At 42.3% G+C, this 17,719-nt stretch overlaps 1 long non-coding RNA gene across 1 annotated transcript in view; it reads left to right on the top strand.

Annotated features, from left to right (window-relative positions):
* The window catches only part of LOC117753937, a 29,509-nt gene extending 14,025 nt beyond the window's left edge, over nt 1-15,484 (top strand). Inside the window, exon 3 of the long non-coding RNA XR_004612329.1 lies at nt 15,336-15,484. This is a non-coding gene — a long non-coding RNA (uncharacterized LOC117753937). The remainder of the gene's footprint in view (nt 1-15,335) is intronic.
* Nucleotides 15,485-17,719: the final 2,235 nt, after the last annotated feature.

A 17,719-nucleotide genomic window follows, 5' to 3' on the forward strand; every position in this document is an offset into this window, starting at 1 on the left:
TTACCTGTATCTCTCATTTTCTTTCCTGGCCTTAATATTTAAATTCCAGCTCCTCCTTATGTGTGTCTAAAGCCTGTCTGTCTCTCGTGGTCTCTGCAGCTCCTCACTCAGGCCATCAATGTGTGCCAGTGTGCATCTGCTCAAGGTGCTTTGGCAGCGTCACCTTTTGAATATTAATGCACCACCTAAACAACAGTTTGCCTGCAAGGTCTGCCACAAGGTCTGGTGGCGTGCATGTGTTTGGCGTGTACACACTAATGGTGGAGAATCAACACAGCACTCCTTCGTATATGCTTTGCAGAAGGGATGGGTTCTTCTTTAACAAGACTTGAAAACACTTCCAATTCTTTCTTTTTTTTACTTTTCCTTGAAGAAAACTTTAATACAAATTGCACAAAATGCCATTTATCCATTTATGACCAATTAAGAGTGCAGATCTGGATAGTATGGGATGAAGTGCTGCTCATTCTACTAAGAGGTGATAATGGATTTTTAATTAAATATGGGAACCAAAGGTCCCAAAATGGAGCTTACAACTAACCAAGCAGTAGCCATTTGGTGTCTGTACAGACAAGGTCCATTATTGTCTCTCCGGCCTGGAGTCTCTTCACTTTCTGCGGCCTGTCTGCTGTCCGCTCACTTCTGGCTACCACGACGGCTTCTTGTAAGAGAAAGGGTGCATTGGAAATTAATAACGATTTAAGGTGACAAAATGTAAGATACAAGTATGAAAGTATTATTTTTAAGGCACAGGCTGCATTAAACGTGACATTTAATTCATATTCACACCTTTTTTTACTTCACTGTCATACCGTAATATATATATATATATATATATATCTGTTAAGTGTAATAATCTATATTTCTTCCAGGTTTGTGTGTGAAAACAAAACTGATTTTTTTTCACACACAAACCTACACTACAAGGCACATTGTCAGAGATTATCTTATTCCACTTGTGCAAGCTCTTGTCCTTGCTCAGTCTCCGGGGAGTGGGAGAGGAGGGGGAGACTGGCAGAGCCACGCGCTCGGGGGGTGGATCCACGGGAAGCTCTGGGACGGCGGGTCGGGGCTGCCTTCTGCAGGTCACGGTTTCACTTGTGGGTATTAATTTGGGAGGGACCGGCACACGGCAGCTGTGTGCGATGGCCATGGTGAGAGTGGTTGCAGGAGCTGGTGAGCAGTGAGGAATCACCTTGACGGGGTCTGATACTGTATATCATACGAGAAGCTGATGCCACTCATGAATGCTGATTAGAGTCTACTGGGAGTTTAATTACTTTCTGCTTAGATGCTGTCAGTGTTTGTGGTTTGAACCTCGCAGTAGCAGCTTGTTTATCAGAGTGAACGGTAAAGTCTTCTGATAAAACATGGAAAAATAGTCTTTTTTTGTAAGAAAACAACTTTGAGTATCATTTAGGTACCAGATGGTTGAGCTTAAGATTACAACAACACTGCTAAAAATTCACCCAAAAGGCTATGCTGGCAACGGCGATATAATTTAACTGTTGAAAAATAATATTAGCAACACATTGGGACTTATTTCCCCAAGTTGTTTATACCCACCTTTAGCTTGTATTTAATCAATCCGATAACTATTTTTCGTCCAACTTCACACATTTGTCACATTTATTTGATCAAATCACATCCGTCTCAGAGTCACATGCTTGCGTCGCAGAAATGCCAGCGCTTTTGGCAACGGCAGCAGATTTCTGTCAGCGTCTATCTTTGAACACCTCCCACATCATGTTCTGAGGAAGTGATTCCTATCCGCTGCCAAAGGGGTGCAGTCCAACAACAAATGGCACTGGTTATGGGGCTGGAGAGGAATGGGGGGGAGGGGGAGGAGGGGTCCTCTCATCCACCGACTGCGCACTGCCGACAAGTAATAAAACTAATCTTGCAGTCCTCCTTGCTTCAGAAGATGTAATGACTCCGGCAGTGATGAGGAGTAGTTGTGGTGGCATATTGATTGTATGCACTTCCGTGGACAGTCAGAGGAGGGCAGTGCTTAAGTGGAAACAAAGCAGAAGCTGTCAGGCTACAGTCGGCTTTATGTGTGTGTGTGTTGAGCTGTGTGTGTTTCTGCAAAGGTGTTGTGCGTACCCTTGTTTATATTCTGTGAACCATGTGGGTCTCTCACAGGTCAATAAGAATGTGTGGTTTTATATTATCCGCAGTGTGTAACATGCTGTTGGGTGTCTCTGTTGTGCTATACATTACAGTAAGTAACACGGACAAACTAGCACAGAAATTATGCTAATGATGACAATGATTATGTTAATTTGACTTTACCAGTCCAGTGCAATGATGCTGAGCTCACATGATTATTAATAGGATCACAACATGTTAGCTCACAGAATGGTTAAGATATGCTTGTGTTCTTTGTGTGAATAATCTGTGACATCAAAAAAAAGAAATTTTCTACTTTGGTTCCGTTTCTGTAACACAATTCACAAATATGTTTAAAAAGTAAATCCTTCCCTTTCTTTAAACTGTTGCTACATGACTTTATTTCTAATCTTGGTTTAGATATTTTTAGACATCGTAGCAAACTTTTGTCTCTGATGAAATTAGACCCCGACGCGACGTCTCTGTCACATTTGAGGTAAGTGGCTTTTATCGGGCGCTCGCGTCCCGACTTCTCTCCGAGACAACTTTTTAAGGCCATCGCATGACTGCTCCGAACGAGAGTGAGACCTCGACAAATGTGTTCAGTCAGCAACCACATCTGGGTGTGATGCATCATGAAGACCTGTCAAAAAACTCTGATCCTGATCAGTGTGAGAAGTGTAGACAAGGATGTAATATTGAACGTCCAGATGGTTTGCAGGCAGAGACAGACGTGTGGTGGCTCGGTGTTATCTTTAATTTATATCTGCTCAGCTGTTCCCCCCTACATTGTTAGGCCCTGTCTCTGGGCAATGGGAGATGTGCAACTAATTTAATATGGGGGAACAAACAAACTAAGTTTAGTCAGTGTCATTTTGGCCGGCACTCCAGCTAATTTGTGTGAACAGTATTGTGTATGATATAGTGCAACATGGTGAATGCTTTCACTTGCAATTGGAAATGACTTTTTTGGGGTGTGTTGCCAAGAGCTTGATGATGATGCTCAGAAGCCCAGTATGGTTCACGCCTCAGCGGTTCAAAGCAACCGCTAAGCTCTTTTTAATGATATGTCGTACGTTATTGTGCTCGACTTAGTCCCGTATACCTGTTTATGTCTCGTTTCATCACTTCTTGCTTATTTATGCATCAATAGAATTAAGTTTTGAGAATAATAAACACTTAAGATTACTGTCTTATGCCTAATGTTGTCTGAATTTGAAAACGTTCTTCACAAGGATGTAACATGTGTATTTACTGCAGTTTTTCAGTGTATTTTTATGGCCGCAAATGAAAGGTCTTCAGGAATGACAAATAAAGCTTTGTACAACCAGCTAAGATTCATCCAGGGCAGAAGAGCCAGAGTCATATCCCCACTTTCTCTGGACCCTGGTTTTCATACAAGACCAATAGAAAGTAGATGTGATGAACTAGCTGGGCAGTCGGATACGCTCATGTATTATCGATTATGGTGCAGATGTGTCTGTATCTGTGTGGTACGTCGACTAACCTGATATGAGAGCCCCGACATCAGGCAGGTTTTATGCCGGTGTTAAATGTCATAATTGAATTGTAAATTATTTTATTGGTGAAGAACACTCCAACATTTTGATTTGGTTACTTTTTAGTGAAGTAGTATACAGTCTCAATGCCAATATCGATCAGATGTTGAGTTGATGAACTTTCTCCCCTTGGAGGATAGTTTGCTTCCAAAATTCAATGCATCTGCTTTTCAGAAGCGACTGACAAATGTATGTTAATGTGTTGGCAGGATTTTAAAAGTGAAATGAGGCAGCCCATCTTTTCAGATCAGTCATGTGTCACAAAGCCAGAGCCTCAGCTCTTTTCCTCTCTCCTCCATGGGACTGGGATGACCTCAATAATTAAGGGACAATTTTAAAATGCATTTCTAATTTTCTACCAGACTGAAAAGCTTTATTATAGAATGGCTGACAAAAACCCTCCCCTTGAATGGGGGTGACTCCTGGGCTTCCACTAAACTGGTCATGAATGCACAAACCATCTGTTTTTCTGGCCGTTTGTCAGTGTGAGCGTGGCGGAGGCAGCTGTCGGAGTGGCCTCGGTTTGAATGATGGAGCACACAACCTTTGTTTAGCTCGGCAGTGGCTTTGTGAGCTCTGGCTCGTCCCGCTCATGCTGCCCTGCGTCGGAATAAGGCAGGGAGACGGTCTCTGTTGTCGGCCCACCAGTCACCTCCAAGTTGCCAGAAAGAGCAGAGTCACAGCGGCAAGAGATAGATTTGGAGACAGCCTGAGGAAATGAAATGAACGCGGAGAATGAACGAGAGCGAGAGGGAAAAATGGGGAAATGGACAGGAGGGATGTGGGGAGAGAGTTAAAGAGAGGGGAAGGTGTGCGGCCGGTGAGCGCATTGTGTTGGTGAATGAGGATCTGGGACATTGTGTGCAGGCCAATCTGTAGCTCAGTGGGTGAGGTTGTCAGGAGCCAGAGCCAAGGATGAGGGCCAGAGGGCCAGGAGAGAGAGGTGAGAGCAGCCAGCAGAGTGGAAGCATGGAAAGAAAAATGAGAGCAAGGGGAGTGAACATTGGCTGGTGGAGTTTAAAAAAAGTGTAGATTCATTTTGGATTTCTTTGACACAGTCTGGGATAATTTTGTCTTATCGAATCAGACAAAGTTTGTGTGACGTGAAAATAAACAGAATGAGTGAGTGTAATGTGGGCCAGTGTTCAAAGGCAGCCTCTAGGTTATTACACACTTAAAACATAATTCCCCCGACCACAGTATGCCTTTATATTTCCAAATTAAATGCTCGCACCAGCGTATTGGAGTATTATTTAATTCTTATCACGCACAGTGTGTACTGTACTGTGCTCCATGTGTTTTTGTGTTTATTAAGGTGATGTCCTCAGACAATTTTACCCCCTGTGCCCTGATGGTGTAGGGTCACAGTGTCCAGCCTGACCTAAATGCATACATTTGCGTGGCTGATGCACTTGACCGGAACAGAAAGGCTGTGATTTTCTTTTTTTTTATGATGCAAGGTCAGCCCATGTGGGCAGGGTGGGGGGTAGATGGTGTGTGCAGTGTGTGTGTCTTATATCACCCGACACTAGACCAACATATGTCAGCAATATAATCCCATTAGCATAAAGGTTCAGTATAGAGATAGACGGTGCAATCAGAATCATTAAGCCTCGTCGTGTTGGCTATTTTCAGAGACATTATTTGGGATTTTTCAACCAAACTTGAGAAACCTGAGCCTATTATCGACGACAGAAGTTGCCTGAAGGCTCCAACAAAAAATTTGGCCCAGCTCCTCTTGTGTGTGGGATTGTAATGCACCACTGCAGAATGTACGAGGAGCTGATGGGGTCCTTTCTTTGTGTCACAATGAAAAAATTCTCTCACACGATTTGCTGTTTAGTCACTGGCTTCTCGCGTCTGTGCGCAAAGAAAGTGTCTCTTCTTGTTGTAATTGGTTTAATGAAGAGGTTTATTCTTGTTATTTGTAACGGCAGATGGATGGTTAGAAATATATGAAGTGTATTGAAGAAGCTTAATTTTTATGCACAAGCAGTGTGCTGATACGGTTTAAGAAAATCCCTTAGCGTTTGAAATTCCTTCACTCCTTATTAAGTTGTTTCACTTAGCTGCTTGTGCGAGTACAAATGTGATCACGGCATTCGTTTTATTGCTCCTTTTCCATCCCTTTCCCTTGTAGTAGGCCCAGCGATGTGGGCTGGTAGAGCTTATGGTGGCAAAAGAAGAGCTTAGCAGGAAGCAGTTGTGTTCTCTCACACGCCAGTCTGAGCATGGCGTTTTTCTGTAGCCCCGGGGCAGGCGAGCACACGGCGCTCGCACTGCCCATGCCCAGCCCCTCCCCATCTGTGTGTGTCACGAGTCAGATCTCGTTAGGCATGACGGCTCTCTGATGTGGACAAATTGTCACTAAGGGGGGACCTGGAGACTGAGAGGCGCAGCTTTGGCGACTTGGAGGGGAGAAAGTGCAGGGGAAAGGCATGTTCAGAGGAGGCCCCTGGAGATGGTGGAGGGGTAATTCTGAAGCCTGCTGCTGTCTGTGAGGTGTTGGAGTGTCTCTGGGGTTTCATCCACCTCCTCTGTGAACGGTCTCATGTGGTAGTCTGTCTGGGTTTTGTAGTTGGGTATTTAGCCACATTCTCTGGGAGACGGTAGAAGAAGAAGCATTTGCAAATCCCACATGGCCATGGCTTCAGCACATTGGGTCTAATTTTCAGAGATTCCTTGAAAATCCCCAAATTCCAGTTTTTATTCATTAAAACGGACTCCAACTAAAAAACAAAACCTCTTTCTCTTTCAAAATAAATGCTTGAATCGCATCAGGTGCATATTCTCATTTGAATTGTGTGGATGGAAACCTCCAATGGACTGCCAAGCACTCATTCATGATCTCACACTTTTGTCTCTTAACCTCGAAGCCCCACAATAGACAGTGTGGTGACAGGGCGGCCCCCTCTTTTAATGGTTAACGGGCCAAGAGAGGCCGAGTGCCGACACCAGGCTTTGAGAGTCGGCTGGAGAAGCATATGGAGCTCTAAATAAAATTCAGATCAAGCACAATGATAGCGGAGGTCTGCTTTGTGTTCGGACTGCATGGTGAAAAAAAAGGGGTGGAGTGGAAAGTTAGATCCCCATAATAAGATCGTGAAGCATGAGCAAATGAATGTATGGCTCTGTAATGCGGCGTGCTTTCGAGTCTGGAGGAAAATTGTGGCAGCAGTGTCATTGTCCCGGACAAACTCTTCAAACTCGGCTCTCTATTACTTTTCAACGGTCGCCTTCAATGAGAACTCATCATCCGCCCAGAGTTCTGCTCTAATCAATGATCACTGACACTCGACAGATTTTCCAGGCTTGGGGTCTTTTGTCAGAGGCTGATGACCTGAAAGGGCTCGGGTGGTAGGGCAATGAATAAGATGTTTAGAGCTAATAAATAAACCCTTTAAAGCTGCTCTGGTGTGTGTTTCTATCACAGTAGAAGGAGAGTTGGGGGGGGGGGGGGATTTTTCTCTTTTCCTTTTTTCCTCCCTCTTTTTTTCACACTTGCAGAATCTGCGGCCTTTGAAGGACTTGTGAAGCCGAGGGCGTCCCGTTGCTCAATCAAACAGATTAAGTCAGTCAGACAAGCAGCGATCTGTCCCATTCAATAAAGTTACTTTTGTCATGCTGGATCTCAGAGGGCCTCATATATGCATAACACCGGACATGGACATGTCACTGTTTTATCACACTTTTTTGGGGGTCTGTTTTTGAAAAGTGTAAATTTGTTACGTACATGCCATTATTTTCTTTAAAAAAATTATGTTGTTAAAACATTTTAACACATTTCACCGCTCGCCTTCTTCAATTTAAGATTAAAGTGAAAGATTAAACGCTTTCTCTTAATCCCCTGAGATATGAAAACATGAGTATGTAGTAATTCTAAAACACGGGCGACCCAGTAATGAGGACATCTGTTCTCATATGGTCCTTGACGCGTAGCACCAGAAATTTGATGTCATCCTGTCCAAACTGGTACATGGCTGGCAGACAGCATGGCATCCTGTGATTGGTTCTGACAAGCCAGTGACAGCTCTGGAGGTGAGGAGGGTGCATGACAAAGGGCAAGCAGAGGGATGAGGGGGAACGGCATCAGGCTATAGGTCTGTTCGTCTGTCTGTCTGCCCGTCTTTTCTGCCTCTTCTACCAACACCCCCGCCCCATAACCCCCATCAACCCCCTCACAGCGCTCTGCCATAAACACTCACCCTCATAATCAGACCAATCAGATATGTTTTTCTAAGCTGTAGCATTTTATACAGCAACATAGTCATGCTGCTTTAAATTAAAATTTAGTTGGCTGTTGAACTGAGCATGCTACTGTTTGTTTTGAGGCTGATGTACTCAGTCATGGTGGTAATGTGGCAGCCACTGTGGTTTATGCCTTGTATTGTGTGTAGATCTCTGATTTAAAGATGGCCAGCTGCCATTATGAAAATCAGGGGTTGCTATGGTTCTGCACACAGCTGAGCGCTGTGGGAGCCCACAAAGCCTCCTTGACTTTGAGCGCACAACAGATTTTTGGCATATCCCTTCATCATTTCCCCCCCTCTCTCCCGGACATAAATGGGAATCCTCTGTTTTATAGAAGCACCATTTATTACAGCCGCTAATGAAAAAAAGGAGCCAGTTTAACACCCTGACATTTTATTGTAGAGGATGATGACTACATCAGTAGTTTGTGTCTGTGTTGGTCTTGCAAGGCAAATTGGATGGCTGTTTTCTCCTCATGTGGCCAGTCTCCAGTGTGACCTTGCATTAGTGCATATGCTCACAGCAGGGTCACTGGTTCAGGGCATGATCTGTCAGCCTTTGTTTATGAAAGGCAGACAGCACAAGCCTGTAAGATAACATATTTTATGCAATTAGTGGTCTGCTGTACTGCATTACACTTTCTCCACAAACACAGTAAACAACATAAATTAAAGCGAAAGCGTGGGTTGTTTCTGCTCTATGTATTCATACATTTGTTAATGCTATAATAGCTTTGTCTTCAAACTTTTCTGTTTGATCTGCTTGACTTTTAAAGAGAATCTAAACCAATAACATGTATATCTGGCAAAGACATTATAATAACACCAGAACAAAGAGGAAATGCTTAGAAAATGCTTGATTGTATGCATCTAATGATTACTGTCATTATGGACTAATATACAGATTTAATTTTCACCTGATTAATTGTTTTGTCTTCAGCAAATAGCAAAATATGTCCATCGCAACATCCCAGTTCCTAAAGACTTTCAGTTTGTCATTTTCTTTTTACAATTTTTGTTTTATAAATTACTTAAAATTACTTAAATCTTTAAAAATGATCAAACTAGTTGCAGATTCTAATGATGGATTAATCATTTCAATAACTGACTTATTATTTAGAGCCTTTGGAAATCTACGTATTCGTGATTTGAGACCAACCAGTCTATGGTGCAAAGAGTTTGGAAGAAGATGAAGATATGCACGGGTTGGGTCTGTATACTTCCTGGGCGAGCGTAGCGTTCACATGATTGAGATGGTTTCGATATGATAGAGATAGGTTGACAGAGACTGTCAGTGCGGAGTCGGCTGCAGCTCTGACAACAGGCACCCTCTGACAGTCGCTCTATAAGGCTTGGTAACCAGCCTTTTTCCTGGGAGGTGTTTGCTGTCACTGTGCGTTGTGGGTGCCTAGCAGCAGTATTTCTCCAGGCTGTCAATCTCCACAGACACTAACCTGCCATGTTAGATTTGACCTCCGTGGGGGAGATTACTGTCTGCAAGCTCTGGAGGCATCCTTCATTTTTCCTCTGCTCTGTAGGGATACCTGGGAGAGACGAGACAGTAGTGCACGCAATGCTCACAACACCCAGATTATACCAACATATTATTATCATCAAAATAATGTAATCGCTGCTACACTGTCATTAGCAAGGAGGTGTTTAGTTTTAGTGTGATGACGTTTTAATGGCCATTTCTCTGATAGTCTGCTGTTTCTGTATGCATTTGATTTAAAAATATCCCAGAATACATTCCTACAATATGCAGGGTTTGATATATGAATGTTCGGTTGTATCGTAACACTACAAGTCCTTGTTTTTGTCGAGTGGAGATGGGTTTTGGATACGGACACTGGCTGTGACTCTGATACAGTATGTGTGTGGGAGGCCTCAGAGATGCCTGTTAATTAATGGTGTTACATGATTACTCTCAGCACAACCAGTATAGGGTCCAGACTGAATTAGCCATCTCAAGGTAGTATTTTGGGACGTGATATTTTTTGTTTATGGCTCTTATGTTCATGGGATGCGGGGGAGGTTTTTGATGAAGTCGTTTTGTGATGTCAGCCGCAAAAGTAACAAGGTGGTTTTCTAAAATACTGTAGTTTTACGAATTTACGAAAGTGTGACTGATTATATGGGACGCCAAAACCTTTATTTTTCCCAGACCAGCAGGTTTGCTGGTATGATCCATGCATTATTTCCTGGGCAATTGGTGAAAATGTCAAAAATTCCATCTTGCAATGTTAAAGAGAGGGATGCACCGGCCCAAAGATTTAAAGTGTTCTTTCTAACCCCACTTTCCATCCTTCCACTAAGTTGTAAGTAAATCAGTTGTGTAGTTATTGTGTAATCCTGCGAAGAGACAGACAAATGGACAAACAACAGTGAAAATAAACATGGTGGAATTCATGATTACAATAAGCTGCATGCAGAGTAATTAATGTCATGTCAGTAAACGTGGAGCTTTTTCAGCATCTAGTTAGCTTAGCTTAGCATAAAGACTAGAAAGCACTTTCTAACACAGTGCCTCATTTATTCTGATATAACTCGCTCACTGGGATCGTTAAGGAAAATTGTCTTTCAGCATTTTGCCTTCATCTGTGGGTAATTTTCACAAAAAAATTTAAATTCAATGTTACAGTTCATCCAGACATTTTCATATATCATTGGATTAAATAGATCAAGTTGTGATTTTACAACGATTCATTTCAAGGTGTTTGTGATGCCCAGAAAAATACAATCAGCACGTACCATATATCACCTCAGTGTTTTGGCGGCACATAGCAGTGTATGAAGAACAATACAGTGAATGTAGAACACATGCAAGCTGTTTTATCTCAGAGGGAGAAGATAATCAAAACATACTTACCTGTGTATAACCACCCCTATGATTTCCAAGCACAATGAGCTGCTATCCAGTAATACACACAGCATGAATTACAGTATTATGCTTAGATTTTTTCATTATTTCCTGAATGTGTATCCTTAATTTAATTTTGGAATAACATTTGATGTTGTTTTTTTTCCCCAGTTTTTAAATATTGAATTTTGTGATCTCCTCTCTGAGCAGGTTTCGAACGTCTTGTTTGGATACAGCTGCCCTCGCTCGGCACGTAATGATGTTGTTTGAGATGGGCCATCACACATTAATTTACGGCTTTCTCCATTCTTATCATAAATTGACTGGTGCACTAAGAACGGGCGGTTATACAGTCACATAAAACCTCCAGTTATGGCCGGTGTTCTGTTTAGCCCTTGATAGAAATGTGCCGCTGCTTCCTGGTGTATTTCTGTCCATGAAAATTATAATATGGAACAAAGATTAGAATGAAATTATCGCGGCCGGAAGGCATTTACCGGCCGTGCTGTGGCACACTACACGGGGTTAGGGGAGGGGAAAAAAACCCTAGTCCCCAAGAATAATGATAATACATTAGGCTGTGAGCGTGCTGGTATTATTGCTGTACATTATGTATGTTCCATTTATACTACCTCACACAGCCCAACCGCTGCTGACGGATAGGTCATTACTCCCCGCACCGATGAACACTTATCAGGCCCCACTGCTGTTTATGGCCAGAATGAAGAGCACTTGTCAGTCAAGGTCACTGCTTTGTGTGTCCTCTTTAATAGTTCCTTCTTCACAGTTGTTGAACTTTGTATGCTAGCTCAGGCCCCCCCGTTAAGTGGTAAGGGATATGGGCTGGCTGCTTAAACAGGGAGATTCAATCTTTTATGTTTTGTGGAGGGATGTCCCCGCTGCCGCTGTTGACAGCAACTAAGTGTGTGTGTTTGACCAATGGAGAGCTTAAAAAGGTGCTAGTGGTCGGAGAAGAGTGCAAGACAGTGGGTTTCCTGCAGTGAGTGAGTAGCATACGTGTAAATGAGGGATTCAGGAAGATAGATTAAGGTCTTTGACTCTCCGTCGCAAACAAGCTGCTTTTCCATGTTCGCATGTGCATGTCGAGGCGCGTGTGAGCATGTGCGAGAGTATACGGTAAGTTTGGGTGACAGGATCCTAAGAGCCTGCTCTAACTGGAGGGCCAATGCTAATGCATGGCTGGTTGCGTTACACCAGCTAGTGCTGAAATCACAAGTGGCCCACAGTGCAGTACAGGCTTTGGCCCTGGGACAAAAACAGATTTTGGTCTGCCTCAGATTCCTTTAGCCTCAAGCCCCTAATATTTGTCATTGCTGCACAAGTCGTATCTCTGTATCTTGTAGCACTGTGGGCCTGCACAAGCAAAAACACACTTGTTTACCCCGACTGTGAAGTGCCCCATGGTAACTGTCCATGTTATTTTATGTTATGCTGAGATCATGATTCTATTTCTTTTCTTAACCATAAAAAAAATTCTCATTAAATTTTTAAACCTATTTTATTTAAAATAATATCTTTAAAAAAAATTTTTTTTTTTTTTTACTAATGCTTTCTACATCCAAAAAAAAGAAGAAAACATAAATGATGAATTTGATTTCTTTAGAATCAGAGATGTTGCACATTGTTGCGCCATGCAGGCAGCACTGCAGTGGACTCACACGACTCAGTGTCACATGAGCCCACAGTGGACATTGTTGTGTTTGACATTAACAAACCAGATCTCTGAAAATCATTCACACTCTTTGTCTCAAAACTCTCCCTTCAACTTCTTGTCACAGCTCTATTTTGACTCTGCTGTCATAAATCCAAGCGGCGGATAGTTGACAAGGTGCTTTTCATTGTCATCATTTCTCCTGTAAGTCACCCAGCGTAATTTACGGCGCTCACCTTTTCAGCCCGTTTCCCCCCCCAAAAAACCCCTCTGCACAGTCCAACTCTCAGCTGTAAAAATGAACAGTTCCTGTGTCACCGCTTTGATGCAATGCTGACAGGAGTCACTTTGATATACTTGGGAGGATGAAATTTCAATCCGTCCGGGGTTTTTTTTCCCCTCCCGAGGCTTCATCTTTGCAGACATTGGGAGCTGTCATTTTGCGACACCCTGTGACGCGGGTGACACTCAGCCGATGTGACAGGTGCTGGACAGCAGACACACTCCTAGGCGAACTGGCTATATTTCTTCAGGTAAAGTGCCGTGATATGTGTAAAGGAAATATCTATAAATTTATCACAGTGGATTTTTTCGAAGAAGTATCGAGTGGATGTCCAGAAATTTAGTATCATGTCATTAAGCACTGGCTTTGAATTTTGCACATTAATTGGAGTTGGTTAATTTTGGCAAATATTAGAATATTCCAACAAGCGGAGTAAACAATTATTAACAATTTTATAATCTGAGAAACACAATATCCTTTACAGCATGGTTGAAAACATTTCAAATTCACACTGATGTGAATTTCACGCATCGCTTCATGACTGTTACTACACTTTGGTACTGAGGCACTCAAACAGTTTCTCTGTGAAGTCTGTTCTCTCTGTTCTACTGCAAAATAATCCTTCTTCAGGGCTTTGCATTAACTTTTTTTGCACACAGCACTGGTGCTTCAGAGGCAGAGTTAAATCTCAACTGTAAAACAAAAGAAATTAATTTTCCACTCTGTTATATCTAAAATGTCTTTCTTTTGGGTCCATCATTTCATTTGAAATACAGCTTTATTTTCCCTTGTCTTCTATCTTGCTTGACTTTGAATCAACATGGAGGTAGCTGCATTAGAATTATGGCACCGTTCCCTCGGAACTGTGGGCAATGGTGTAGGATGTATGGAATCTGCGTGGCAGGGGACATGATTATTAATCACACAATAGACAACAACCACCAAGTAGAATGATAATGTGCCATTGATTCCCCGTCACACAAACAGTCACTTCACACCATCAAGCAGTTCTGTCTCACACATGCACAAATGTATTTAACAGGTGCTAAAGCGGTAAAATTCATTCATTGCACAGATCGTTTTTTTTCCACAGCACATGCAACATATGTCGTAGGATACAGCTCTGGTCTGGTCAAGACATTTGTTCTCAGATTCAGCCAGAAAAGTCCTCACACAAATGACATAATCTCAGTTTATGAGCAAAATGTTAAAGTGTTTTAAGAATTTATACGTTTTACTTTTCAATAACAGACTTGTTGAATTGTAAGATTTTTTGCAGTGTGCATTGGGATGAAGGCTGTGCAGTGCACTGTGGGAGCCCACAGGGTGTGTGTTCACAGCGTTTCCTGGATTAGACACCTTGGTATGGCCTGTGGAGAGATGTTCGTAGTCCGCTGTTCACACAATTTGCCTGCTACAGCTGAGCTGCCCTTTGCCAACAGGCCTGGAGAAAAGGACGGACAGATTTAGATCCACATGTCACAGTTTTCTTTTGGTGAAGCTCGCTATTATTTTCTTACCTTAACCATTGTCTCAATGTTAAAATAATCATATTTCAGAGAGGGTTATAATTTCATGTGTGTGAGGCCAAGGACGTGCTACCAATGTCTGTAAAAATAGAAATGTTTAAAAGTCACCAAACTACTTCCGTGTGTTTGTGGAGCCACATGTCTGTGTCCATATTATTTGAATATTGTGGTTGATACAATATTTACAGATTTGTATGCATGATAATATGTTGTATGATCGGTTACTGAATAAACAGCCAGTTTTGCCCATAATAGCACAGTTCACAGCTCACAGGCCCCATTGTTTCACCACACACACACAAACATGTTGACATGCTCGCTCATCTGTCACTAGGAAAACCGCCACAGGCTGTGGCCTTGGCACAAAGACATTCTCCGAACTGAGTGAAGATGCTCGGAGCCAAGATGCACCCAGTCAAAATGTTAAGAATTTCAGATGCCAGAACAGACAAGCACAGGCGTTGATTTGAGGTGAAATGATGTTGAAGCAACAGCAACACAGTGGATATCTATTTCAAAGATGATTTGCTTGTTTCTGACAACCACAGGATAAAAACTCCCTAGTTGGTTATGTTAAGACCTTTAAAATCACAAGAAAAATTATTTACTCAGAGTTTAAAAGCCTTAGTTGTGGCATATTTTGCTGTAGAAACAACTTTTAAGACTGACGATTCCTGCCAAAAACGAACGCTGCCTCTAAAGCGAAATCTTTAAAAGAGCTACAGCAGTGTGGAGCTAAATGTGTACAGGGTGTGGTCAAGAGTGATTGTTTACTTCAAAGCAGAAGCTGTAAGTAGGCATTATTATCATTATTTTTGCATCTGCATTCGTTCAAGAAACAGCTGTTGAATTTGAACGAAATTTAATGTGGCAGGGCCTGGAGTTGTTCTTGTTCATTCAGCTAACTTCGCTTTGACATGATGGCTTCTGGCAGAGTTTTGTGCTGAACTCAACATCTGTGACAACCGTCAGCGCCACTGACCACTGCTCCCTCCCGCTCCCTCTGTCTCTTTCGCTTCTGCGTTCACGTATTTGCCTTCACCCGTCCTCCATCTTTCCCTGCCTTCCAGGATTGCCCAGTTCGGGGTGTAAAGACCAACACAGAAAAAGTGGGGGAAAAACGGGAACCTTTGATGCCACTAGATCAGTTTCCTCTGCCAGTACCCATCTCCATCATCGCCACATCAGCTGGTCCCAAGGTTGCGAGGTTATCCGAACATCTGGCCCCTACACCATGTTCTCTAAGGTCAGTGGGTAGCATCTGTTTATAGACCCTGCCACCTTCAGTGTCTCTGACAACAAGGATCTCGCTGAGAAAACCAGACAGAATTATTTGATCAGTCATAAATGTTGACAGGCTGTAGGTCTGATGTAGTGAACCTACACTGGTACCACACATCTGGTATGGAAGCTGTAGCCATTGTTTTTCTCTAAATGTAGAAATATCAATAATTACATATTTGTTTAAATTTTCTTTAAACTGAATTTCTCCTATAATGTAAACAGGGTATGGACCAAACCAACAAAACAGATTTTGCACCCACTGTTGCATTTGGTGACCTGTTCCTTCATTAAGAAGAATACGGTTTGTTTATATCAGAAAATAATGTTTTGGGCCTAGTGAGTTGTCATGTATTTGGTATTTGGTTCTGGCCCTTGGTTACATTGTACTTGTCCAGACAATATATAGGCAATGTACATATTGTTTACAGACAGGACACATATACAAATATATAGTCGATCCAATACACACCCCCATGTTGTTTTAAACACTCGATATTGTTTCAAACATGTTTTCATTCACAGCTAAAAATAGTATCCATGATCCATTTTCCAAGATTACAAAGTTCAGTATATGACTTGTCTTGGAGTACAAAGTTACAGAAAAGACGAACAAGTCAAATGTTTGGAGAGATGTTGTTTTGGATTTGTTGAAAGAAGGAAATTTCAAAAAGACACAATTAAAAATACTGGCCCAAAGGTAGTTCGTATTGGACATATTCCATTTTTGCATGATCCTCCTTGATCTCCATCTCAACACATTTTCCTCTTTTTTAACAGTGCCCCTTCAGATTCAGCTCAGACCTCTTTCTTATTGATTATTCTCACTGACAGTTTATTTCCATTGTGTTATTAGTTTAACCACCCACTTGACAGATATACAAGCATCTTGCAGATCATTACAAACCTATGAGCCTAACTGAGTTGCATCGTTATCTTTTAGGTCCATATCCATATCAGTTGTTTGTTTGAGAGTTTGCTTGGTTTACGTTAACAACAATAAAACCCATGATCTCCGTCGTTGATGCAGGTTGTTGAGCCAGATGATTTGGAAGCGGGCACCTGTCCCTTTGTGTCTGGTCCCCCTGAAGTTTGAGCAGCAGCCGGTGCTGTGATGTCAGGGGCTCTCAGGGGTCAGGACAGGAATTATTGAACAGAGGGTGGCTGACAGAGAGAGCTGGCACTGGGAGCAAACAGATGTTGCAATCATAAAGAAATACACAACCTCTGAATTAAATATGAAGAGCGTGGGCAGCAAGATTGGAGGATGGTCATGACTATTTCTTCGCCAATCACAATGGCTTGTTGCGAGTTTGAGCACCGGTGATTGGCCTGTGGCCGTCGTGAGAAGAACCAGGTGAATTCTCACAAATTATGCAGATTTCTTAAAATGATGTGACCAAAAGCCTTGGAAGAAACTTCTTGCAAGAAGACAGCTGTTTGGAACATATTGTAGATGCATTATTCAGACGCAGAGGGTCTCCGGATGCAGCATGTTATGTCAAAGTGTTTTAAGGCATTTACGCCACAGCTCAGTGATGAAATCTGTAAAAATGGGACGAATCTGACAGAATGTCTTCAGAACATTGTTTTACCACAAGTGTTTTGTTTCCCAGTCATTTTACAGGGTTTCTCACTCACAAGGAATAACAAGTCTGTCTGAATATTTGATGGCAAGGACGAGCCTGTTTTTACTGAGAGAATGAGGCTTCAGTGAGGAAGACTTATCTGCCGATAAATCATGTTATCAGTGCCCTGCTGTGGACTTACTAACAATCATTACTTGTCTCGAAATTTCAGACTTTGTTCTGAAGTTGTTGCAAATATCAATCTTGCTTAACGATGGATACATTTATGGCTGCTGGTTAGTTAACCGTTATTTTCAGGGCAGAGTAACTCCTTAGTTATTTCCTTTTGTTTCTTCTAGTCTGTAAACAGTAAAAATGTCACTGACCACCAATAATACCATTCTTAACCACACTGGTGCCTACTGACAAACCTGCTTGTTTCTCTCTCTTTACGTATAAATGTACAAAATTAATAAGTAATGAGCTTTAAATCCACAACTGCATACTTCCATCTCCCTTATTTCCATAAAGTGGATGGCCGTCTGCCAGTTGGGCCCAGCTCCGAGTGCTGTAGTGTCAACACTGAAGAGAGAGGGCCAGAGGGG

The sequence above is a fragment of the Hippoglossus hippoglossus genome, chromosome 20, assembly GCF_009819705.1.
Source record: "Hippoglossus hippoglossus isolate fHipHip1 chromosome 20, fHipHip1.pri, whole genome shotgun sequence".
In the NCBI taxonomy this organism is placed as follows: Eukaryota; Metazoa; Chordata; class Actinopteri; order Pleuronectiformes; family Pleuronectidae; genus Hippoglossus; species Hippoglossus hippoglossus.